Source organism: Protopterus annectens, chromosome 13.part0 (assembly GCF_019279795.1).
Source record: "Protopterus annectens isolate FY-2018-M chromosome 13.part0, PAN1.0, whole genome shotgun sequence".
In the NCBI taxonomy this organism is placed as follows: domain Eukaryota; kingdom Metazoa; phylum Chordata; order Ceratodontiformes; family Protopteridae; genus Protopterus; species Protopterus annectens.
In genome coordinates this window covers 470334118-470358701 of record NC_056747.1, presented here as the reverse complement: position 1 = coordinate 470358701, position 24584 = coordinate 470334118, and the positions used below count along the sequence as shown (strand labels likewise).

The 24584-nt window shown below is 39.6% G+C and overlaps 1 protein-coding gene across 1 annotated transcript in view; it reads right to left on the bottom strand.

Annotated features, from left to right (window-relative positions):
• The window catches only part of HIP1 (huntingtin interacting protein 1), a 2554439-nt gene that overhangs the window by 568564 nt on the left and 1961291 nt on the right, over window positions 1-24584 (bottom strand). The gene's annotated exons all lie outside the window — the stretch shown is intronic.

Genomic DNA, 24584 nt, shown 5'->3' with positions numbered 1-24584 from the left:
GTGTTTTTGGGTTTGGAGAGGGCTGTTTTAACCTGAGTGTCTGTGATTTCAGGGGCACTACATTCTTCTGGTATGGTTATGGGCCCTTTTGAGGATGAGAGGGGAAGTAAAGTTTGCACTGAACCTGTCTCTGCAAGGATGTTGGCGATATTGGTTGGTTCAGTGTATTTTATGCCATTCTGCACCAACTCCAAGCAGATCTGAGGATTGCCACTTAGCTTCTTGACATAGCTAAAGAATGCCTTTTGGTTATCTTTGGAGTCCTTGGCAATTTTTCTTTCAAAGCTAGCCTTGGATGATTTTATGAGGGATCATAGTTTCTTGCTGATACTGATCAGGGATGTCTTCCCTTCTTGGGATTTTACTCTTTTCTGTACTAGTTTCCCCCTTCTATTGTATAGTTTGTTTATGGCAGGGGTCCACCAGACTAGTTTCCTTTTCTTGGAGTAGTGAGTCTTGGGTTTGCTTGGGACAGCACAATCCTTGCATTCTTGTAGGTGCCCGTAGAGTGAATTAGTACAGGATGTTGCAGCTTGGACAGCGTTATCCTTTGGTATGGGGGCTCTGAAACTTTCCACCTCGGTCTTAAGTAATGTGAAGTTTGCTTTCGAAAAGTTTTTCACGGTGGTTTCTTTGACCGGGGGTGGGGGCGGAATGTGGATATCCAGAGTGATTAGTTTATGGTCAGATCTAACCAGTGAGGGGCTGACCTCCGGTGTGGAACATCGGTCGCCCATGTTGGTGATGACCAGGTTCAATATGCTGTCACCTCTGGTGGGGGTGTTGACCAGTTGATCCAGGGCATTTGAGTTTATAAATTCTAGGAAATGTTGGGCAAGGGAGTTAGTACTTGAGTAGTTCTCCCAGTTAATGTTTGGGTAATTGAAATCACCCAATATCAGGGTGTTTGGTAGGACCTTTAAGTTTCCCACTGTTTCCAGAAATGCGGAATGGGGGTCCAGGGACATGGTGGGTGATCTGTAGCAAGCTACAATTTGAATTGCAGTTTTGCCCATTGTTAGTTGCACGCGGATGATCTCTGAAGCATCGTGCTGTGCCACTAACCTGGAGGTGTGGGTATCCTTGATGAATATGGATATGCCCCCTGCCTTTTGTATTTCAGTCTGGGTTTTGTGGCCAAAATGTATGGTATGAGTTGTAGCCTGGTAGTGCTGGGGTGCTCTCTGGAGCCTTAAACCAGGTTTCTGTTACTGCACATAAATCAATTTTTTCCATACTAAGGAGTGCCTCGAGTGCATGCATTTTGAGGTTTAAACTTCTGGCATTGAGTAGCATTACCCTCAGTTTTTTGTTACTTGTGCTATTTATGACGGTGGGTTTGTCTTTTGAGCCTTGCCTAAAAAAGGCACTATGGGGTGGCAAGAGCCTTGGCCAGTATTCGAAAGCCTAAGGGTGACAGGTGCCCTGTTATAACTAAAACCTTATCTGTTGTTGATTTTCCTGTTGTTGTTATTATTATTGTACCTGCTAGTAAGTCTTCCAGGATCATCTTTGTCCACTTGATCTCATTTCATTTTATTAACCTTTCTTTCTTTAATGGGCTGCTCATATCCTTTCACTCTTTCTTTAAGCAGCTCAATTTAGCATCTCGGTTCATAGGTAGGTACTAGGCTATCGGCCCAAGGGCCTAAGTAAGCCTAGCCAACAAGTTCTCTGGCTTACGCCAACCCAAGAAAGTTAATTTCCTGTGCCCCTGTCGAGCAGAGCCAAAGAAGTGATCCCTGGGGTGTATTTCCTATTTCCCATCCACTCACCAAGATTTTTTTTGAAGAGTGTTAATGAGGAACATTGCTTGACACAGATGCGTGGCTTGTTCCAGAGCATGGGAAGTCCCTGGGACAGGAATCTATCTCTCCAGCATGTCCTGTTTATTGTGGTGACAAGGTTTAGGTCCCTACAGCGTGTATAGCTTGGACGGATTGGGATTTCTTTAGGTGTAGCTTGTCCAACAGCTCTGGGTTTGACATAGTTTTACATGTTAGGCAGAGATCACCTCAGAGTAGGCAATATGCTACAGAGTAAAGCTGTAGTTTTTTGAGACGGTCAGTGCAGGGCATCTGTTTGAGGCCAGTAATCCTCTTTGTGAGGTACTTCTGTAGCCTTTCCAGCTGCTGCAGATGTCTTGTGAAGTACATTCCAAAAGGGGCGTTGTACTCTATAATGGGTCTAATGAGTGTCGAGTAGAGGGGAACAATGACCTCTTTTTTCCTGGATGAGAACCCTTTTGTGATGAGGTGTGCCATGTAGAAGGATTTCCTGACTACTGTGGCAATGTGATTATCAAAGGAGAGACTACTGTCCACCTGGGTCCCAAGGTCTCATCACACATTCGGCATTAAGAAGACTGCCACCTATGTGGTAGTTTATGGGTACAGAGTTTTTACCAAAGGGAATAACAATGCACTTTTTGGCATTGAGCTTGAGGCCATGGCTCTGACACCAGGCATCTGTCTCAGTGAGGCCCTTCTGTAGGATGTCCACATCATTTGGGGACTCGACTATAGCTCCTAGTTTGCAAACATCTGTGGTCACTGTGGTTCTCATTTTCCAATGTTATTTTTAAAGATGTGATGTCAGCTTTTGTAGCTTCCTGCACACTAAGGATGTTCCTTACTAGAAGACAAATAAGTTTGTAGCTGGCATCCTCTAAAATATATTCCCATTCCTTAGAAAGTGAATCATCCATACTTTTCCATATTGGTCTTTTGTCCCCTGGGTAGTCTCGTCTTATCTATGCTTTGTTGTAAATAAATGTGTTCCCAGTAGAGACCCTGCATGCATTTCAGTTGCTTTTCTAGTTTAGAAAAAGTCTCTGAATTCACATTTTCTGGGCCCATTCGTCCCTGTCCATTTTCTGTATCTGTTGGTGTCTGATCTGCTTCTGTATCATTCCAGATAAGTAAGTAGTAAATCTTTTAGCCTGTCATTATGCATGTTTTAAAATGCTGGAATTCCACACCAATTCTGGGATCCTTTGATGGAACAAAAACCTTGGCCTCAGAGACCAAAGTACCAAAAAAAAAAAAAAAAAAAAAAAATCTCCATGGTATCTTCGAAGTCTCAAAACAACCCACTAGACAAGTGTAATAGGTCCAAAAACAAAACAGTGCAAGAAACTTCTCTGTGTGGAAGACTTTCAGTCCATATATCTCTAGTTAATCACTGTATATTAATCAGATCAGACAAAAGTAGTAGACATAGCGAACTTAAACTCGTCTTAAGTAAAAAAATAAATAAATAAAAATATATAATTGTACAGAATTACTAAGTATTCGAAAGTAATTCAAGCAAGTACACAGACAAGCGATCCAAGTAAAACAAAAATAGAGTAATAGTTTTGTGCTGTAAAACAAAGTGTTATTGGTACACATGTTAAATTCACATCCCTTCCCCCATGTGTGACATTCGAGCTGGTCCTACCCTACTTAGTAGCTGTCATAATAATATAACCCTTATGTACTTTAAATAAAATTTGCAATGATGTCGTACCTCTTATTTAACCAGATTATTAAGTCTGTGATTTTATCCAAGACAATATACTACAGGATGAAAGCGATCTTTGTTAACAATAGGTTATGAAAATAGAATATGATTTTTACATTTGAGTTTTTACATGCAAAGTATATATATTTATATATTTGATTGCCAAATGGACTAAGGTTAATATATTTCCAGCCATGTAGTATACTGTCTTGGATAAAATCACAGACTATATAATCTACTTAATAATCTGGTTAAATAAGAAGTACCACATCATTATAAATTTTATTTAAAGTACATAAGGGTTAAATTACAATGACAGCTACTAAGTAGGGCAGGACCAACGTGAATGTTAAACTGATGGAGGAAGGGATGTGAATTTAACATGTGTACCAATAACACTTTGTTTTACAGCACAATAAACCACTCCCTTGCCTGATTAAAAGTATATATATATATATATATATATATTTAGAAAGCTTGTGAGGAAACTATTACTCTATTTTTGTTTTACTTGGATCAATTGTCTGCGTACTTAATAAAGGATTTTCGACTGGAAACAGACTGTCTGCCTTGCTTGGATTACTTTCAAATACTTAGTAATTCTGTACAATTATATATATATATATATTTTTTTTTTTTTTGACTTAAGATGAGTTTAAGTTCTTTACTTCTAGTACTTTTGTCTGATCTAATTAATATACAGTAATTGATTAGAGATATATGGACTGAAAATATTCCACACAGAGAAGTTTCTTACACTGTTTTGTTTTTGGACCCACTACATTTGTTTAGTGGGTTGTTTTGAGGCTTTGGGGATATCATGGAAATATAACAAAAAAGGATAATACATTCACAAAAGGTATATACATCTACACCCTGGCAACATAAATGAGTAGCAGAAAATGGTAGAGGGGACAGATATTGAAATTGTGATCTTTAACATCATCTACTGTTACAATAAATTAACTTAGACAACTGTACTATGTTCATCAATTAAATTACTGTTGCAGTAGACTAAGCTACATGGGGGTACTACCATAGCTTAAAAGGTAACCAGGGAAGATGAAAAAAAAAATGAAGAATCCAAAGACTCTGGAAAATGCTCCGAGCAAAGCACATTTTGGACCTTGGAAAGGAAACAAGTTAGTAATACTTTACAAAGGTACATACAGAGGACCAAGTCGTTGTCTACATAATACTTAAAGTCCATCCTTTCCAAAATGTCACCAAAGAAGTTAAATCCCTAGTGGAATTGGATGTAACCCTACTTGATGCAGAGAATAACAAAAAAAAATGCAGAAGACACCTAGAAATTGATTGCTTTGATGCTAGTTGTCCTTTCTTCTTACCTTCATAGAAGACAAATAACTGATTAGCTTTTCTGAAGGATCAAGTCTTGTCTGTGTAGTATCTGCACTGCATGTAGACATCCAGACAATGAAGAGGATTTTCTTCTTTACGTTTGGGATCAGGAAAAAAAAGGAGTTAAAAAGGCTGGATCAATGTAAATTCTGAGACCACATTAGGCATAAAAGAGGGATCAGTTCTCAAATAAACCCAGTCCTTGCAGAAAATTAGAGAGGGTTGACTCACCATAAGATCTTGCAATTCAGATATTCTCCAAACTGAAGTTAGAGTAATGAATAAAACAGTTTTGCATCTTAAGAACCTCAAATCAGCCAGATGATCTGGTAAAGATGAAACAAAGATAAGCTTTTCAATCACTAGTTTTCTAGGTAAATGGACATGCAAAACACCTTGACAGGAGGATGGTTAGAAAGTAGGGATCCAAAAGCAGACAAGCAGAAATGGATGACAACTACACCTTGACAGAGGAGAAAGAAAGGACAAAGGATAATAATTTACGCAATTATAGTAAGAGTTAGAGGCATCCAGGTCTTGAAAGGGTGCTGGTTCTTAGTACGGGACCAACCAGAAAATCTTTCCCACTTGCACTCATGGTTCCCTAGTAGCAGGGTTTTTTTGTCTTCCTTTAGTACATGATGCATATCCTCAGTTACAAAAGTGCTGAAAGGGTTATCAAAACTCTTGCCATCCAGAATGTCAGGCTGGGGTAGGCATGATGGTTAAAGTTTTACTCTCGTAAATAAAAGGTACAGGGTTTGATTCTGACCTCTGGCTGTTGGCTAGGCCTGCAATAGTCTGCAGACTGATAGCCTAGTATTGACCTATGAACCTATCAATAACCCTTGTCCTGTGTGACTAAATCAAGTATGTGGGGAAGACTGTGATAATCACCCTAACCTCGGTTGCCTAGTCTAAAAGTGAGTCACTACTACAATCATTGGGGAATCCTTCTGAACCTTTAGAAGAACCCTGGATATCAGTGGAAAAGCATACAGGAAAATTACCATCCATGGGAATGAGAAGGTATCGGTCTTCCAGGCCTATTTGCAAGGAATTCTGGAGCTGAATGTCTAACTGTTTTTGGAAGTATGCAAATAGATCTATTTGAGGTGTTCCCCACAGTTGGATCAATTCCTGGAAGAACCATTGGAGTAGTTTCCATTCATGAGAGTCAGTCCTCGTCCTGCTCACCATGTCTATTACAATGTTTTGCTCTGATGGAATATATGAGGCTAGAAGAGACACATTGAGCTGAATTTCCACCTCCCAGGCCATCATGGCAAGTCTGCAAAAAGGATATAATCTGGTACCCCCTTGTTTGTTTATATACCACATCACTGTGGTGTTGTCTATGACAACTTGCAGAGGACCAGGAGACCAGAAATTGTTTACAATTTTTAATGCATTAATTATTTCCAGCATTTCTGACATTTATGTGCTTTTGTCTCTCCTCCTTGTTCTAAACACCTAGCAATATCACCTCTTTTGATATAGCCCCCCCCCCCCAAGGCAAAGTCTGAGGTACATTATGTTATGTGACAGACTGAAGCTGAGATGGAAGGGAGAACTGGTCCACAAAACACACTACCTTCCTTCTCATGAACCCAAGCACTACAGTCTAAAAAGATAAAGGGCGTTGATGCAGAAACCAGACTGACCTGAGGGATCACTGAATTTCTACAAAGTCAAGTTTGGCCAAGGGAATCATAGAAGCCATAAAATGCAGAATCCTGAGAAATTCCCTTGCAGATGTCAGAGACTGCTTGGAAACGTCTTAGGAAGATTTCTTTATACAGTTCTACCTAGGCTTGTGGCAGAAAAGCTCTTCCTAGGGAAACTTCCAGAAGACATTTCAGAAAATCTATTTTGTGGGAAGGGATGAGAGTGGATATTTATAACTTTATTTGAAACCCCAAACTGAGTAGGAGTTTCTAGATTCAAGTAAGGGAATCTTGATAAGTGGAAAAAGAGTCTGCAAACATAAGACAACCATCCACACATGGAAATATGTGCATTCTTTGACATCTGCAGTAAACAAATAGTGGAATCAAACATTTTGTAAACACACTTGGTACAGTAGGCAAGGCTAATGTGAGCAAGCTAGAGAAAAATCTTTAAAAATGTCTGTATCCCTGGAGTAGGATAGCAACCATCAACAAATTCATGCCAATAGAGCTGCTCTGGAGGTTTGTACTTCAAAATTTCAATGATCACATCCTGAGGTTTTTGACAAAACAGTTATGTCCTCACATTTCAAACAAATGTTTATATCTCTGTAACCATACAAGTTATTAGACAAATGCAAATGGAAACTGTTCAATACAAGCAAATCTTTACAGAGGTAGTACTCATTACATTACAGGTTTTAAACTATATTTTTTGTGATAATAAACACAGAATATATTTTTAAATATTTTGTAAACAACTTAATGTATCAGTGACCACTAAAGCTACATTTACTGTCAGCAGTATTTTGTTTGCCATCTGTGAGCTTTCATATGATGCTATGCAGTCCTGTCTGAGTTGCTTGGTTGTTGAGATATTTTAAGGGAAATATGAAAATTATAAAATTATATACAAGTACTACATGAACAACTATTAATATCTGTTTAGCAGCACTAGACAAGAAGTCAAAGATCAGTGCTGTTGAGTTGTTCATCCTGTAAGCTTTAAGATTAAATATTTCAACAGCTTGTACATAACATGGTTTTGGAAAGATTAATGCAAATATGAATAGGCCATAATAGATACCTAGAAAAATTAGTAGGATGTAACTGCAGAAACACCTGGAGGAGTCACTGGGCTGTAATGAATCTAGTCTAACAGCTAACGTTACCATGAAAATGAAGAGGGGTTATAAGTGGTAACAAGGTTTGAAGGGACAGCATCTTGAACTTTGGGACCTTGACACAGAGACTGGCAAGTGAAGCCTAAAACTGGTTTCAAAGTTCCCTTTTTCTATGACACCAGGAAGATGACAATTTTCAAAATAAACCCCCTTGCCTACTTAATTACGTAGGATTGACTCACTATAAGGAGCTTGTAATTCAGATACTCTCCAAGCTGAAGTCAGAACAATGAATAAACATGTTTTGCATCTTAAGAACTTCAATTTAGCCAGATGAGCTGGTTCCAATGGAACAAGCATAAGTCTTTGAGCAAAAAAATTAAGATATCAAGAAAGAAACACTATTCTATGATCCCGTGAGACAAAACATGATCCATAACTGGAACAATCAAGGATGTTTGGTTTACAAGATGAGGAGGAATCCTCCTGAAAAGGAGAGAGGAATTCCCATTGCCATCTGTATCCGTCTGAAGATTCTCAGAAAACTATTCATATGAAATAATCTGATGCCACTGGGAAAGAAAGTCCTAGAGTGACTGGGAGCTTAATGACACAAACAGTCATTGTGAGTTTTTGGACTGTCCTTGGTTCCAGAAGGCTTTCTTTTTGTTTTAGAGACTCCTTGCCATTAACTTTTAAAATCCTGTTTGTTAGCACTTTGTTGCTTAAACTGGATCTTGAAAAGGGGTCCTGAATTAGAAAGGATGTTTTTATTGAACTTAGAAAAAGAGAGCTGAAAAATTAGGGTCACCCCTTGAATAGATTTCACTCTTTCATGAAATCTTTTACGAACTTCAGCAGCAGAAGGACCAAAATGAACATCACTGTCTCGGAGGAAATTTAAAATCTCAGCTTTAACTTCTTGTGATTCGTTTTGAGAACATTACTATGCAAATCATCTCTCAAATGACCCACTATCAGCAGCTCTGGATACAGCATCACAGAATCATAACAGCACTTCAGTATGCTTGTTTACATGAGAAACAGATTCAATTAGGAAATGCAAAGAAGTTTTTAACAGTTAACTTTTTCACATTCTCAAAAGAAACCACTAAAAGGTTTACCATTTGAACCTGGCAGTTCAAAAGTTATACTTTTTAGTGGCTTCTTTTGCGAATGCAGCAGCAGAACAATATTTCTTCCCAAATCAATTAAAAGCTTCCCCATCCTCATCAAAGGAAATGTGGCTAGCATGTACCATCTGTTTAGCACTTGAAGGTTTAGACAATCAAGTAACTGCAGAGACTGCTAAAGGTTAGAAAACAGATGTACATTTAGGAGTCTGACCTACCAGACTTTTTAGGAGCAGAAGTTTGACTGACATGCATACTGCAAATTATTACAAACGTTCTCTAAAACTGATAAAATAAATCGACAACTGCAGGCTCGGGAAAATCTATTTTCAACACATCAATACTTTTGCTGATAAATAGAGACCTAATTCTGTTCTTACTGAAATACACATTTCACTTTGGCTCAGAAAAAGGCAACTCTTCTGGAGGGAAATCTGAAAAACACTTTCTTCTGAATCAGAATCTTCGGCTGGATGAGAAAAAAAAATGAAGAAAAGCACTCCTTTTCCACTTCCTACTTGTCTGAATGAAAATAAATGCCAGAATGTGACAGAAATCTATTTCTTGTTCTACTTAAAGTCATCAAAGAAACAGCATTTGAAACATTAAAAGCAGAAAGTAATCCTTTAGCGAACCCCAGCAAGTTTTCCTAGAGCTGAATCATAATCAAATGGGACCCTAGAGCAGGAAAATGGACGAGGGCCCCCAGCTATACTGGCTCGGACCTCCCCAGCCATACTAATATCCCATTACTTGGATGTACCTCTTAATTACCATAAAACACTGTTAAAATTGTCTTTAGTTTTACAAATGACTGCAAAGACTTGAATTTAAAACATATTTACATCTTTTTTGGAAGCCAAAGCCAATTTGTCCAGGAAATGTGCATGTGTGTGCGTGTATGTGTGTGTGTGTGTGGGGGGGGTGCTTGGCTCATCCCACCCACCCTATAATTCCACCCAACAGAGCCTACTCTGCTCTCACAGTTGCCAAATTAAAGTTACTTTAACATGGTTAAGCTACTGCTGCTAAGGAAGGAAGAAAAACATCTAATTTGGAGTACATCTGGGAATGGAAGAAAAGATATAAAAGACAAGAGAGAAAAAAATGCATAGCTATGGCGCCAAAGAAAAAGCTAAATTTGAGAGCCTGCTTAAGCTACTGCTGCTAAAGAAACAAGAAAAACAGAGTTTGTAGCTACAGCAGCTATGAGCTAGCTAGTAAATCTTCTATGATGCCTGGAATTAATATGTTGGTGGCACCCTTAAAGTTTTATGTTGTGGTATATAGCAGTCGTAGCAAAAAAAAAACATTTTTTGAGGAAAATTATGAAGCTAATTTTGCAGTACATCCAGGATGGAAGAAAAGATAAAAAACTGCATAGATATTACTTTGAGTTCATATCTAAAATTTGGGTATGAAGTAGAAGCAGCTACGCAGTTTATTATGCATGTTGGAAAAACTCTATGTGGCACTTTTCACACTAAAATCACGGTTATTTTCTGTTTGTAAAGCAGCCATCTTTCACGGGCTGCTATTATACACATTGTACTTGTACAAGTAACACTGACATGACATTGCATCACCAAATGCCAATTTTACCATGCAATTCTCATCATATCATTTGGCACCACTGCCAGCCCACTTCTATATTTTTGTTTATATTTTTTTCTACAAATAAAAAACAGTTCAGTGTGGAATCGAACAACTAAGACCACAGAGTTCACTTTTAGTTTGAGCAGCCTTCCATCCAGGTGAGTATTTTCTAGGCAGCAGCAGTTTCTCTAACATAACATTACAATTACTGGTCTGGCTCTCTTGGTGTATGGTCTTGGTCAGTGTCAGTGCTGATTTTTTTTTTAAAACACTGATTTGCCTTGTTTCTCTGAGTGTCTCATGTTAAAGGCAGGGTACTATATAAATTTACCATTCAATTAAACCTGTACCTGTCGCCGACTGAGCCATTGCCTATTGGGTTAGGGAAGGACAGCTCACACAGACCAAATAAGTGAGGATAGGAGGACAGAGTAGATGGAAAATGAGGAGAGGAACTGTGGGAGATACAGTTGTTAATCAGGTAAATGTGTGGCAAGTTATTAAAAAAAAAAGCCAATAAAACAAATTGTGAAGAATCTAGGCATTGCCAACAAAAGGGGTTTAAGTTGCCAAGTTAAGATGCTGCCACAACTCACAAGAGAGAAAATAATCATTTAAAGAGGTGAGCAGGTTAGATGAGGAAAATGGAAACACTTTTTTAAAACTTTTTCAGGCCTTAGGCAGCTGCCTAGGTTACAAAGTGCTGGATCCGGCCCAGAGTTTTCTCTGTCCATAGTTAAACAACAGTAACAATCTTAACTTTTTTTTCTCCTGGAAAAACAGTGACCATGTGAGGGGCACTATTGTGAGAATCAGGCACCTTAACTGGGCTATAAAGTAAGCTTTCACCTGCTCCTTCCCCAGAGACTGACAAGAGGTTTGCTCCTTTGTCCAGAAAGGACAACCCTACAGTGGTAGAGGACATATCGAATTCCTGGTCCTTAGTTACTTCATGAGGAGTTGCACCACTGGGACAGAGACACAATAATGAGCAGTTCAAGGAGCCAAGGTTCGGCCATAGCAGAGTCATTCCATTGGTGGCTGAGGCAGTGAGGGAAGCTGGCCTTACACCCGAGGACTCCCAAATAAATTCTGCTTGCAGATGAGAGAAAAAAGAGCAGAAACTGATCAATGTTCCATGGTTTCACAGGAAAGGAAGCCTGAAAGATGGGTAGTAGAGCCTGTTAAACCTCTTGATACATAAGTAAGGGCTTTGAGATAAAAAAAATTCAAAGGACAGTCCAGAAAAGTACAATGTCCTATCCCTGATGCAACTATTTGACATACATATGTAGAAAACACACAGTAAAACAAATTTCTACACAACCATTCCTACTGCAACATTCCCCTTACAAGGCAAACAGTCCATAATAAAAAAATCCCCGGCATAAAATAAATAAATTCACAAATAAATGATACCGTGGAAGGTTTTCCTCAACAAGGTATTTATCTGTCTGACCTTGAAAAGATTGCTAGGTGACAGTTCCACAAAGCCTGCAGAGGAAGTGTACTTTGGTTGCAAGAAAGCATTGAAGCTTCTGGTGCCCTAATCACTGCTTTATGTGGCCTTCCTCGAGCTCCATAATGGTAAGGGTATGTGGAAGGTGCCATGAAGCTTTGAATGCTGGCCAGTGATCATATCAATGGCAGGATACAATGGAAACAGCTGACTACTGAGTCAGTGATCTAATGTTGAACATTTGTAGTAATGACTCGGAAAGCAAATATACCAACCTTAGTTGGTCTTCATTATGGCAGTCGAGTAAGTTAGGGAGTGCTAACCCACCTTGTTCTATTGGCAATATTATCTTTGCTCATTTAATTCTAGGCTGTTTGTCTTCCCATCTGAACTTCTAAGTTCCCTTTGTGGTGAGTCCCAAAAACTTTACTATGGGTGAAAGATGAACACTTCACTGAATTATAATATCTTGGGGGACAATAAATAGTTTTACAGCTTGAACCTTACCTTCCACAACTAAAGTTAACATATGACTTTTTTAAACATTTTCCAAATCTTTCTCCTTATGTCTATCAAGGGTTCTTTTAGGACTTCACTTGTTTTTGATGCCAATCAAACCACGAAGTATTAATTGTGTAGTGACCACACAAGGAATACTGCTTCTGTATCAAATCAAAAATGTGCACAAAGTTAACTGCTATTGCTTTGGTCTTGAAATTATTAATTTTGTAACTTGAAATATTGGTGAACTCCCTCTATATACTAAACAATATGGATACTTCTTACTCCGGGTCTGCTAAATAAGCTACAATATCATCAGCAGACAATCAACTTAAGCTTTAGACCACTTCAAGATAAACCTCTTATGTCTACCTCCTTAATCTTTTGCACTCAAGGCTCTAAAAATAATGAAAACAGAAGACAGTGAGTACCATTGTCTTGTGCCTCTTTGTTGTATAAAGAATAGCTACTCAGGAGTCTTTTAAATTTCTTTAATGAAATAAACTCTCTGGATATTCTAAATGTATCCATTACCATGTAAAGGTGACTCCTTTGAAGCTTGCCAAAGGCTTTTTCTGCATTTAAACTTACAAGAAGTTGACCTGAGGTTCTTTCTGCATCCTGTGGTAAAATGTAGGTCCTTATTATATTGTCAGATGCCTTGCCTAAATCCACAATGAGCAGGATTTGTAAGTTGAGGCAACATACTAGCCTGTGGGCCAAAATACGTACAAAAATTGTATATGTACATATATATTATAAAATACTGAAATGGGTCTTTAGGAGGCAGGTTTAAGAAGATCCTTAGCTTCTTTAATAATTTTAGAAATAACCGTTTTCTTCCACATTGAGGGTATTTGTTTTTGTTGCAATACTAAATTAAATAATACCTGACAAGCCTTCACCACTTTGTTCTTCACTTTTTCCATATCCTACTGGGAAAGCCATCTGTTCCCAGAGATTTTCCTAAAGCTTGTTTCTTTAACTGGCTTCTTATTTCCTCAATTGTTACAGGAGCTACAAACTTACCTAGCTTCTTCTTGTACTAATCTAGGAAAGCCCAATCCTGCCATGGAATTAAGGCAATTATCAACTCTATCATTTTTCATGCCCTTTCATGTATAGTGCTCTAAAGAAACAAAAAAAATCTTAATATGCCTAGAATTGTACCTGGATTACTGAAAACGTCTCCAGTCGTGACACACATCCTGCATTTTCACAATTTCTCTCTAAACTTTCTGTTATTTTAATTTTTGTTCTAAAAGTCTCTGAGTTTTGGGAAGGTTATCAAAATTTCTAATTTTTAAGACCACTAGTCTATTTTCATTTATTTGCTGCTTTACCAGCTTCTCTATTTGTTCTATTTCTTTTCTTTCTTCATTGCTCAGGCCTTCCCCTTCTCATGTAAGTTTTTTTAAGGTCCCTGACCTCGCCAGATACCAGCTAACAGCTGCTGGCTACTCCATTGTTTCTTTTCCATCTCTATCAATGTATCTTTGAGGACTTCTTTGGGATCCTTCCAGCTTTTCATTGTGGTATCTCATTTATAATTTATACCTTGTTACAATTCATCGATAATTCCCAGAACTACTACATTTTTCCTGTTGCTCTTAAGCCAATATGCTGGAAAGCACCAATGCCTATCTTTACTTAATGATTTTTACTCTGATAATTCAACACAGAATGGAGCGTGGTCTGATTAATATTAGGTTTTAAAATATGCACTTGCTCTTGAGTAATGTAAATCCTATCCAATCTAAATCAAATGTTACATTTTATCAGAAGAAAGTGTGAAATCTCCATTAGAGTTTAGGCTAACAGTTATACATTTTGCACCAAATATTTTCATTTATATATTTATTTACCTATCTATCCTTTCTTAACAAGTTTAGTCCCACTTAGCTAGAAGCCTCTTTTCAGGGGAGGCCAAAAATTTACGTTCTGTAGATATGAATGGTGGACCTAGAAAATCTAATTTATCACTTTTCAGAATAAATGTATTACAATCATCTGCTAATAAAAGCATTCCATGACTGTGGCATAGTCTATGAACACCTGGAAGGGTCCTGATTTCCAAATGTGGGTGAAAATCTGAAAGGCTTGTAGAAGAGCCCTTATTTCTTTTAGGTTGAAGTGTTCTTTCAGGAACTGGGTTTGCCATTTCCCTTGCACTTGGTGAGATCCTGTCCAGGAATCCGTGTGGACATCATGAAGAGGAAGAGGAGGTGAGAAAAGTAAGCTTGGGTTAGGAATGACCTGTTCCTTCCACCACTTTATTTCTTTCTTGATACAAAGGAGGAGGAGACTCAGTGTGTCTAAGGGGTGGCAGTGCTGAGACCATACAGATTTCAGATACCACTGGATTGTTCTTGTGCAAAGTCTGGCCAGGGGAAGCATATAAAATGGTGACCGAGTCTTTATAAAGGATAAGGTAAAGGTTTTTTTTGCAGGACAGCACCTGTATTTCAGATATTCTTCTGGCAGAAGTAATAGCTACCAAAAATAAGGTTTTCCAGGACAAGAATTTCAAGTCATAAGATGCTGAAGGCAAATTCAAATCCCATGGAGAAGAGGGTTCCTTGAATGGACGTCTGAGCATTACGGTCCCTTTCAAGAAGGCTTTGCAAAGTTTATGTGACATAAAGGATGAGCCATTTAAACCAACATGAAGTTAGACATTGCAGCAAGATGTACACGAATAATGGAGGCTAATGCGCTTGCCTCACAGAGTGAAGCCAAAAAGTTTAGAACTTTATCAACAGGTGCTGAATATAGGTCAAGATTATAGTCTAGTGAACATTTAGTAAACTTTAGCCACTTGTGATGGTATAGTTTTCTTGTAGAAGGTTTGTGGTGGGCCAGAATGATGTGTTGGACCAGGGAGGTGAGACAGGGATGCTTGGCGACCATGGGAACTGCAGAAGCCATGCAGTAAACTTGAGATGCTGCAGATTTGGATGAACCAGTCCCTCTAGGTGGGACAAAAGGTCTGGAACTGGGTCCAGATCGGCCGAAGCCAGAATGGGGTGATGAGGATTATCCTTTTCTTTATCCTGCTGGCCTTCTTTAGAAACTGACAATATTAGGGGAACCAGAGGGAAGGTGTACAATAGACTGGGGGGGGGGGGCAATGATGCAGGAGAGCAGTCAGAAGAAATTGCTCATTTCCAAACTCTGAGCACTTCTTGACAAAGAGGGTAAGATCTAGTTCACCCTTACTTGTTGATGTACCAGACTACCGACATATTGTCTGTCTGAATTGCAATCGTTCCCAAGGGTAGGGTGTCTTGAAATGCCTGCAACGCTAAATGCACTGCCCTTGTCTCTACAACACTGATATGCAAATTATCCTCCGGCTGGGACCAAATGCTTTGGGCTGCCTTCTCAGATAATGCCCTCTCCACCCTAACTAATGTCGGTAGTCACTACGGCTTAGGGTTGAGGAGGGAGAAAGGGATGGCCCAACACTATTTCACTGGAATGAAGCCACCAACTTAGGTCTTCCTCACACTGAGTGATGATCATAATCAAATAGGCCTTTACACATTCCTGGCATTGTATGTCAGATGTATGTTCTAAATGCAAGTCGTAAGGTACATATGTGACGTATGGACATCTAATCCACAGAACTGAAGTGCCCCAGAAGAACCAGAGCAGCCCCAGAGAAACACAATCACATGTACATCCAGGAAGGGAAGAAGGAGAAAAGAATATAAAAAGGATCCTTGGGCCAGGAGGGCAACAGAAAGTAGCAACAGGGTGCAGGAGGGAGGGACAGAATACTGCAACAGAGAGAAGCAGGACATCTGTGTTATGGTAACATCGTACACAAGTGATCTATGTCCTTCCTGATTGCTGCTGGAGTATTCTTTACTCTTGGTAGAGTACAAAATCAACTAGAAAGTATGGGAGAAGGAGGACCCTGATCACTCTGGCCTTAGAAATGACATCCAACTTGTGATGTTTGGTAGAAATGTGAACAGATGACAGAGTTGCATCTTCCAAGATGAATCTAGTATCCAGACCCTTGAAACAAAAGAACCTGAAGAGGCCAATGCCCTGGTAGAATGAGGAAAGCTGTTTGTCATGAAAATAATAGAAAATAAATGGCCTTAGAAATTCAGGACGAGATTGCATGCTTAGATATTGCCAACCCCAACTGCCATGAAAGGAAACAAATAAGCTGCTCAGATTTCCTAACGTGTTTTGTCTTGTCCATGTAACATCTGAGCTATGTATGTAAATCCAAGATGTGAAGAACTCTCTCAAAAGGATTCTGTGGAGAAGGGGAAAAAAGAAGAAAGATTAAAGGACTGATTCAAGGACAAATCATTAATCACCTTGGGCATAAAATAAAGACTGGTATTAGCAGACACCCTGTCCTTGTGAAAAAAAAAAAAAAAGGGGAAACTTCCATGAGTGCTTGGAGTTCAGACAGTCTCCTGGCAGAAAAAAGAGCCACCAACAACACATTCTTCCAACTACAATGTTATAGGGAAGAAGATCCTGCAAGCTTAAAAGAGGACTGAGTCAATTTCTAAAGCACAATATTAAGGTCCCAAGGAGGAGGAATAGGGTTTCTTGGAGGCCAAATATGAATGATGCCTTTTAAAAATTGTTTAATTTCAAAATTAGAAGCCAAAGGGTGATTCAGATACACACGAGCAGAAATGTCTGACAAATGAACTTTAACAGATGAATATGACAAACCAGAATTTTGCACCTCACACAAATAAGAAAGCACCATAGAACCCCCACAGAAAAAGGGTCTAGGTCATGCATGAGACAGCAAATAGAAAATGTATTCCATTTAATAATATATTACTTTCTAGTAGTGGATTTCTGGTCTCCTGCAAAACTTTAAGCATGTCCTCAGAAAATTGGTGCCTAAAAGGAATAAAAACTCTACCACCCAAAGTATCAACTGAAGGATGGACAAGTGATGATGAATATGAGATCCCTTGTCTTGTGTGAGAAGATCCATCTTGTGATTTAACTTGTGAAGATTGCGCCTGACCAGATGAAAGAAAAGGGGGAGCCAGTGCTGTCTGGTCCAAAAGGGAGTCCCAGTAAGATTCTGGGTGTGTCCCACATGATAAGCATACAGAAACCCCTTTCCAAGAAAAAGACATGGCATCCACTTTCCAAGTCAGAGGACTTGGTACTCTAGAACAGAACTAGGGAAGCTGACTTTTATGAGGGAGGCAAAGAGATCTACCAGAGGAATATACCACTTATGTATATAATGTCCAAAAACACCCACCTGTGAAGCATGCATTTAAGAGAATCTGTCCTGGAACTGTTCACGGAGTCTGCCACCAGGTTGTGCTCTGAAGGAATATAGACTGCCTGTGATAGCAGACTGCAAAATCCCAAGCCTGAAGAGTCAGCCTTCAAAGGAGGTAAGCCATTGTGCCTCTTTTCTTTGTGATGTACCACATGACTATGGTTGTGTCTGTAAAAATGTTTTGAGGACCTGGAAACCAAACGGAGTGAGAAGCCTTAACAGCTAGAAGTAGAGCCCTCAATTTCCTTGATGTTGATATGGTCTGCCAGTTGCTGATGGCACCAAAAACCCTGGACTTTTAGGTTGTTGGAGGAGGTCCAACAACTGTAATCAGAAGCATCCGTGTACAGCTTCTGAGCAGGAAGAACTTGAAAAGGCAGATCTGGATTCAGGGAGATGTGGTGAATCCACCAGTGGAGCTCGAGCTTTAGACAAGGCAGGACAGGAACCAGATACTCCAGAGGATGGCAGTGCTGGAGCCAAACAGTCAAGACACCATTGAAATTTCCTCATGTGGAGTTTGGCAAGGGGAATCATGGGAATAATGGTTGCCATGTACCCCAGAGATTGAAGAAATTCCCTTGCAGGAAGGACTGGAAACAGGTAGTCACAGAAAGGATCTTGGGAGGTGGGAGACAATCCATCACTGGAATGGTCTGACTCCTGCAACCCAGAAACGCTTGCTCTTGATAGGAGTCAAATAATACTTTTTGAGACGGAGGGTAAAACCCACACTGTGCAGGAGCAGCATGAAGCATATACTCTGAAGTAGGACCTGCTGAGAGAGGGCTTGAATTAAAAGATTGGTCCAAATAAAGAAATATCTGAATTACTTAAAGTCTGCAGAAGGCTACCACAGGGGTCATACATTTGGTAAAGACCCTTGCAGCTGTAGAAAGGCAAAAAAGCAATACAGAGAACTGATAATGAAAGGAAGAAACAGAGAAAAAACTTCTGAGGAATATGGAGCTAGGCGTCTTTCAAATCCAGAGATACCAGAAAGTCTTGAGGAAGCAAAAGAGGGAAACTTGTCCAAAGAGACATCTTGAAAGAAGGGAATGTGAAAAAGGTGTTGAGAAAAGATAGGTCAAAAATGAGCCTCCATGACCCCTCCTTCCTGGGAACCAGAAACATCCTACAACAATAACCTGTTCCCTTGCTGAGAAAAGGGGAGAGTTTGGATGGTTCCCTGTTTCACTACGTTTTGTAAAACCAAAGGAAAATGAGGGCCCTGCTAAGGAGGCAGGGAGGAAGGATAGAGAATGGAGGAAGGGACTCTGAAGCCATAAAATAACCATTTTGGACAATGAAGAACACCCAGGTGTCTGTAGTTAACTGTTGCCAAACAGGAAAAGAAAGAGTTGGCCTGACAGACAGAATAATCTGGTCAAAAGGAAGAAGAGGCTGGATTCAACTACTGGCACATTTGTCAGAAAAACAAGGTTTTTGACCCCTAGAACTCTAAGGGGGCTTGTCTGGGAAAATTCATTTAGGAATCCCCTTGCTCTTAGTAGGCTCTCTAGGCTCTCTACAGAGAAGAGAAGGTTTAGATGAATAACTTCTCTGGAACTTATGCTCAGGGAAAACAAAAGATTTGCTTCAAGTCCTGCATAAAATTACCCTTATCATGAAGGGTTTTGAAAAATACTGCACCAGTAGTGCCAAGAGATTCTAGTGGTCTAAGGGGGAATCTAATAGTTTGGCCTTAATGTCTTCAGGTAAGGTCTGAACGTGCAACTAACACTATCTCCTCACTACATATCCAGATGCAGCTGCCCTAGAGGAGGCACTGGCAGCAACATAATTGCATTTAATGGTGAACCACCTGAGAGGCAGAACCCAAAAGAGAATGGGCAGAAGTCTTCAAATCAGGCATATCAGCCAAAACCCCCCCACCCCTAAGTTGGGAGAGAAGAGCAAAGACATACTTAGTCATATGGGTCTGATAGTTAATATACACTTTTGTCCTATACCTCTCCATAGCACAGCTGTCTTCATTAGAAGGAAAAAGCTTGAAAGAGGGAACAGTTTGGATGACTTATCTGTGGTCACGGAAAACAAAAGCAGGCTCAGATAAACAATTTTTATACAAAAACTTGTGATCCTAAGGGACTTTATAAAATCTGTCTGACTTTTTAAGGACCACAGGTTGAAACTTATGAGCTTGAGAAGCTGCAGAAAAGAAATCCAAAAGGACAGCTAAAATAGGAGAGAATTTAGAAGGTAGGTGCATGTCCATTTGCAAGAGTTCATAGTATCTTTTTTGAATATCACAAAGCCCGGGAACAGTGCCACTTAAAGTGTTCCATTATACAGACAACTGTATCCCCAAAAGATAATTCTTCGAAGGGAGAATCGGAGACAGTGAATGTTCTTCATCAGCCTCCAAAACTGAGTTGAGAGTGCATCTGGGAGGAGTATACTAATGACTCTTCACCAGAACCCAATTCTTCATCAGAAGAATTAAAATCCCTATGTGTTTTAGAAAGGGTGGAAGACCAGGTAGGCAAAAGTAGGGACAGACAAAACTTGTAGAGGTTTCAGGACAATAACGACGTTACAAATCCCTTGAGTAAAGTCCTGCCACTCTTTGTGGGGATTCTTAGCCACAGAAGCCATATTTGTTTTGTTTTTTTCTTTTTTAAAGAAATACCTGATTTAACAAATCTAGGAGGTTCATTCCCCTATCTAGATTCAATGAAGGTATCAGGCATCTCATCCCTAATATCTGGCGAATCTCCCTAGGCCTCTTAGATATAATCCACTGTGGTTCCCATTCTACATCTGCACCAAACATATAAACAGCCTCAACAAACATGTAGGTGGACAGTTCCCCGTAATGGCTTCCAACTCTGTCACAACAGAGTGAACTGACATTGGCACTAGATGGTCCTCGGGTTCTTCATCCAACCTGATAGTGAATGATACTCTCTATGATTTGTTAATGACCAGAGTAATAACAGATGATTTATATGATTATTTGATGGTAACACATCCACTGACCCCAATTATTAATGGCCTACTGAAAATCCACAAGGACAGATATAACCCACCAATGCATCCTATAATTTCTGGAAGAGGTTGGATAACAGAGCCAGCATCTATTTTTGTAGAACAAAAGTTAAAATCAGCACTCCCTAGAGCCACAACTGTATTGAAGGACACCTCCCAATTTCTACATTAGTTATTTCACTGTTTTCAGTCCCTGAATGACAAAACCCATCTGATGATGGTAACAATGGACGTCAAAAGTCTTTTCATGGCCATTCCGAATTACTTTGGCATCGAGGCCATATGGCAGTTTCTAAAACAAGGGAAATTCTTTGATATTTCTACTCTTTCACAGATTTATATGTTACTGGATATTATTCTAGAGAACATTTTCATCTATGGAAATGAACACTATTGGCAGAAATGGGGGGGGGGGGGGTGTAGCAATGGACACTTCATGTGCTAACAGTTACTCCAACATTGTTATGCCCCAATTGGAGACTGACCATGTCCTTAGTAATGTAAATACATGGAAGACATATACAGCCTACTTATGAGAGATCTGTGGATGATATATTCCTCCTGTGGACAGGGAATGATGAACATATCTCTAATTTCAATGAATACCTTGGCAATACTATGTCCTTCCTTGAATTTGAAGTTAGTAGATCTATACAGAAGATAGATTTTCTACATGTTACAATATAGTATGGAATGGATGGCAATCGCAATACTCTAAAACACAGGAAAGATTGCTGGAAAAATCATTTATTACATAGGACTAGCATGTTGTGGTATTGTATGAGGAAGTCATGAGTGTCAGAGAAGTATGTAAGAGTGGTACAGGATATGTACAAGGGTAGTGTGACAGCGGTGAGGTCTGCGGTGGGAGTGACGGATGCGTTTAAGGTGGAGGTGGGATTACATCAAGGATCAGCTCTGAGCCCTTTCTTATTTGTAATGGTGATGGACAGGTTGACAGACGAGATCAGACAGGAGTCCCCGTGGACTATGATGTTTGCAGATGACATTGTGATCTGTACTGAGAGTAGGGAACAGGTGGAGGAGACCCTGAAGAGAAGGAGATATGCTCTAGAGAGAAGAGGAATGAAGGTCAGCAGGACTAAGACAGAATTAATATGTGTGAATGAGAGGGAGGATAGAGGAATGGTGAGGATGCAAGGAGTAGAGGTGGCGAAGGTAGATGAGTTTAAATACTTGGGATCAATAGTTCAGAGTAATGGTGGGTGTGGAAGAGAGGTGAAAAAGCGAGTACAGGCAGGATGGAGTGGGTGGAGAAGAGTGTCAGGAGTGATTTGTGACAGACAAGTACCAGTAAGAGTGAAAGGGAAGGTCTGCAACAGGGTAGTGAGACCAGCTATGTTATATGGTTTGGACACAGTGGCATTGACAAAAAGGCAGGCATGAGAGCTGGATGTGGCAGAGTTAAAGATGTTAAGATTTGCACTAGGTGTGATGAGGGTAGACAGGATCAGGAAGACAAAGCCAGAGAGGCAAGATTAAGTTTGTTTGGGCATGTGCTGATGAGGAATGCTGAGTATATTGGGGAAAAAGATGCTAAGGATGAAGCTACCAGGTAACAGGAAAAGAGGAAGGCCTAGGATAAGGTTTATGGATGTGGTGAGAGAGGACATGTAGGTGGTTGGTGTGACAGAGCAAGATGCAGAGGACAGAAAGAAATGGAAACAGATGATCTGCTGTGGCGACCCCTAACGGGAGCAGCCGAAAGAAGATGATGATGATGATGACTAGCATGCACCTTAGATATGTTTAGCCAAGTCATTAAAGGTCAGCTTCTTAGAACATCCAGACTTTGTAGCAATGAGGACACATACAAGGAAGAGACGGATAACTTGTTACAATATTTCCACAAACGTGTATATAAAAAGAGGGAAATCCAGAAAGGAGTCCTGAATAACAGGTGTCTAAGAAACACGGAAGGTCAGCCTTATTTCTTGGATGGAGAGATACACAAGGAAGATGAACCGAATCCCAGAGAAAATAGTAAAACTGGGGGGCTGAGATGCTTGCTTACATTCAGCAATGATGTTCAACAGGTATGTGAGGTTATCAAGAGGAATTGGAAGATACTGATAGCTGATGATACCATTAGACGCACAGCTGGCAAGATGCCTAGATTCTGCTTCAAGAATAAGAAGAACTTAGAGAGGCTATTATGCCATGATAAACAGGGATATGGAGTTAGACAAATTACCTTGAGATGTGGTACATCTCCCTGTAGTAAATGCAGAGCTTGTGGCCCCATAAGTTCCAGCAACTGATTCAAGGATCAGATTACTTTGAAAATATACAGGCTCAGAGTGTATGTGAATTGTAACACTAAAAATGTTATTTATGTTGCCACCTGCTGTCTGTGTAATGGATTTTATGCTGGCAAGACCAACAGACCCTTTAAGGAACGAATTCTGTGTCACTTGAGTGACATCAGATTACACAACAAAACTAGTGCTCCCTCTCAACATATTGCCAAACACCCTGATCACAAGTTTTCTTTCATGGCCTTGGAAGTTATTGAAGAAAGTTTGCGAATAGGAAATCTATTCAACACAAGAGAAATTACTGAGACTATATGGACTGTTGACTTACAGGCTGACAAGTTGCCTGACTTGAACGGGATTGGTCCTTTTAAACCATTTGCTCAAGGGGTGGAGACTTCTGAGATGACTGTGAGATTGACAGATTACTATCTTTTAAAACTAGGAAGTTCTGCTAACAAAACAGAATTTAAAGAAGGCAACTGCCGATAGCACTTATCCACTTGTATTTATTTTTAGTTTTACTCTGAGTTTCATAGTTTTTACAGATTTTTTTAATAGATTTTATTGTTTGATTCTATTAAACTAGCTTTAACCTCCACCATGGTGGCACAACTTGACTTTGTTCACACACAGCCATCTATATTGATAAAAGCTGCCTTTAGCACTCCACAATGTGTTTTACTGTTTGACCTGATAGAGATGTCTGGTGGAGGCTGAAAAGCAGCAGGATCAGTACATGTCTTTTGACTTTTTTCTTAAGTGGCAGCTGAATGTCACAGCAGGCAGATTCAATTCAGCCAAGGTAACCCGAGACAAAAGCTTCAAATGTTGGTTTTCTAAATAAATAGACAGGGACAACAGCTGACTGCAGAGTGTCTTGGGGCAATTGCTTGACAAATCTCACACTGTATATGGTCGTGTATGCAGCATCTAAACAAAGAAAGGGACTTCTTGTGTTTATCTTTACAGGGAATCTGCGTCCCACACACACATTTTTCCTTCCTGGATTACATGAAAACAAACTACAGGGAGGAAAAAGGAAGGAACCCCAATGGGGCACTTATCTTTAGAAGGCTCTGCAGATAAACCAACTCAGTGAATGACATACAGACCAACTTCAGATATAGCATTTGGAATGGTAGCAAAGTTGTTCTTTGGATTAGGAATCAGTACATCACATATGAACCTTACGTCTGACATATGATGTCTGGAAGATGTAAAGGCTTTGGTAAGCTGGCTGGATGTTTGGCTATCCTCTTCAAGATATCCCAAGAATAAAAAAATATTGCAACAATAATAAGGGAAGTCATCAATGATTTCAAAATATTGAGAAAAAAATTAACAGGATGCATGCCAAAGTATCACATATGAGGGGATCCATGTACCACTTATCACTAGTATGTACACACTAGTAAGATAACAGTGCTGGCCTCTGCAGGGAATCAATCTATGAAAAAAATGGCCAGACCAACACACCTTTGTTAATGAGGAAACCCAAATGTTTTGATATACTTCTGTACTGACCTTCTCCAAAGATAAATGCTTACATACTAAGAAATAGATACGAGTTTTGGTTTATGAGCATCCTCCCACCCCCATAGAAAACCTGGAAAAGGACTACAGGACTATACAGGATTAAGTGCAGTGCTGAACTGTC